This window comes from Salvelinus sp. IW2-2015, linkage group LG11 (assembly GCF_002910315.2).
Source record: "Salvelinus sp. IW2-2015 linkage group LG11, ASM291031v2, whole genome shotgun sequence".
NCBI lineage: Eukaryota > Metazoa > Chordata > Actinopteri > Salmoniformes > Salmonidae > Salvelinus > Salvelinus sp. IW2-2015.
Genome location: NC_036851.1, coordinates 34,847,513 through 34,850,728, shown reverse-complemented (window position 1 = coordinate 34,850,728; position 3,216 = coordinate 34,847,513).

Genomic DNA, 3,216 nt, shown 5'->3' with positions numbered 1-3,216 from the left:
GTGCTGTCTCACAATAACGCAAGCTGTATGTTATGGTAAAGTTATTTTTAAAATCTAACACAGCGGTTGCATTAAGAACCAGTGTATCTTTCATTTGCCATACAACAAGTATTTTTATGTAAAGTTTATGATGAGTTCTTTGGTCAGATTAGGTGAGTGTCCAAAATAGCTCCGGACATTCTGGGGAAATGTTGCTACATATTCACAATGTATAACCACGGTTTGCAGCTCTAAATATGCACATTTTCGAACAAAACATAAGTGGTATTGTATAACCTGATGTTATAAGACTGTCATCGATGAAGTTGTCAAGGTTAGTGATTAATTTTATATATTTTGCTGGTTTTTGCGATGGCTACCTTTTGCGGTGAATAAATGCATTTGTGTGTTTGGCTATTGTGGTAAGCTAATATAATGCTATATTGTGTTTTCGCTGTAAAACACTTTAAAAAATCTGAAATATTGGCTGGATTCACAAGATGTTTATCTTTCATTTGCTGTACACCATGTATTTTTCATAAATGTTTTATGATGAGTATTTAGGTATTTCACGTTGCTCTCTGTAATTATTCTGGCTGCTTTGGTGATATTTTTGATGGTAGCTGCAATGTAAAACTTATGTTATACCTCAAACATGCACATTTTTGAACAAACATAAATGTATTGTATAACATGTTATAAGACTGTCATCTGATGAAGTTGTTTCTTGGTTAGTGACTAATTTTATCTCTATTGGTCGGTTTTGTGATAGCTACCTATGCGGTAGAACATGGTGAAAATATGCGGTTGAGTCTTTGGCTATTAAAAGAACTCCAGCACAGAGAAGAGAAAGGAGCCTTAAATAATTAAGGATCATATCACATCTAGCTTACAACCTAGACCCACTTAAATTTGCTTACGCGCCAATAGATCCACAGACGATGCAATCACCATCGCACTGCACGCTGCCCTATCCCATCTGGACAAGAGGAATACCTATGTAAAAATTAGGATTTTTTGTCTTTTCACCACATTGTCTGTGTGGGTGGACCATTTCAGACCATCAGTGATGTGTACTCCGAGGAACTTGAAGCTTTCCCTCTTCTGTACTGCGGTCGCGTTGATGTGGATAGGGGCGTGATCCCTCTGCTGTTTCCTGAAGTACACGATCAGGTCCTTTGTTTTGTTGAGAATGAGTGAGAGGTTATTTTCCTGGCACCACTCTCCCAGGGACCTCACCTCCTCCCTGTAGGCTGTCTCGTCATTGTTGTTAACCTCTCTTCGGTACGTGAGACGTTAGCGTCCCACCTCTTCAACAGCCAGTGAAACTGCTGGGCGCCAAATTCAAATCCAGAAATACTCATTATAAATATTCAAGAAACAAAACATATTTAACATAGGTTTAAAGATTAACTTCTTGTGAATCAAACCACGGTGTCAGATTTAAAAAATGCTTTACGGCGAAAGCATACCTAACGATTATTTGAGAACATAGCCCAGCAGACAAATCATTACAAACAGTAACCAGCCAAGTAGAAGAGTTACAGAAGTCAGAAATAGAGAGAAAATTAATCCCTTACCTTTGATGATCTTAATATGGTTGCACTCAGCAGAAACTCATTTCCTCAATAAATGTTCCTTTTGTTCGATAAAGTCCTTCTTTATATCCAAAAACCGTTTTGTTCGCGGATTTCTTCAGTAATCCACAGGCTCAAACGCAGTCAAAACAGGCAGACAAAAAATCCAAATTGAATCAGTAAAGTTCCCAGAAACATGTCAAATGATGTTTATATTCAAACCTCAGGTTGTTTTTAGCCTAAATAATCGATAATATTTCAACCGGACAATAACGTYGTCAATATAAAAGGTAAACAAGAAAGGCACTCCCTCGGTCGCACGCATGAAAAAGCTCTGTGACACTTTAGGGTCCACTCATTCAGACTGCTCTTACTTCCTCATTATTCAGAAAACAAGCCTGAAACAATTTCTAAAGACTGTTGACATCTAGTGGAAGGCATAGAAACTGCAATTTGAGTCCTAAGTCAATGGATACTGTAATGGCATTGAAAGGGAAACTACAAAACCCCCCAAAAAACACCGCAGAGTGATTAGTTTATTGAAAAGCTAATCATATACTTGACTAAAAAATACAGGGTTGACAGCAATCGAAAGACAAATTAGTTCTTAATGCAACCGCCTGATTTACATTTTATAAATTATCCTTACTTTTCAATACAGGGTTGGCCAAGTGAAGCTATACCAAACAAAATGGCGAAATATGCGTTTAAAATATTTCGACAGAAACACGATTTATCATATTAAATATTGCTTACTTTGAGCTGTTTCTTCCATCAGATTCTTGGGCAATTATCCTTTCTATGTTATAAACGTCTTTTGGTCGATAGATGTCCTCTGTCCTTCGAAATGTCCCACCAACAACCACGACACCCCAAAACGTGTCCAAACTTTCAGAGTGCACAACAAAGAAATTCCTCAAAATCGCACTAAACGGATATAAATTGCTATAAAACGGTTCAAATTAACTACATTATGATGTTTTTAACAAACTAATAACGACTGAAAACATGACCGGAGAAATATTGCTGGTTAGAAAACGATTTGGAACGAGGCAAGTCCGATGGCCTTCACCGCTTCAGGCGCACGACGAGAAAGGACGGTCTCTATACATTTTGGTCTTTATAATGGCTGTGAATGTCCCATCGATTCCATTGAAAACGTGATGACGTACAGACACCCAGAGGAAGACGTAGGCAGTGTCGGTTTCTTCATAGCATTCACTGTCGCCTTAAAAACAGACCCCAGATCAGGGGTAAACATTTCTGAAATCTGAACCCTGTCATGAAAAGTGCTGTAGAAATTGTTCTGTACCACTCAGAGACAAATTCCAACTTCTATAGAAACTAGAAGGTGTTTTCTGTCCATAATAATACAATAATATGCATAATTGTACGATCAAGAATTTAGCACGAGGCAGTTTAATTTGGAGACACAAATATGCTAATGCGGAACAGCACCCCCTATAGTTGCAAGAAGTTAATGAACTGCCAGTTGAGAACTTGTGAGGCGTCTGTTTCTCAAACTAGACACTCTAATGTACTTTTCCTCTTGCTCAGTTGTGCACCTGGGCCTCCCACTCTCTTTCTATTCTGGTTAGAGTCAGTTTGCCCTGTTCTGTTGAAGCGAGTAGTACACAGCGTTGTACGAGATCTTCAGTTT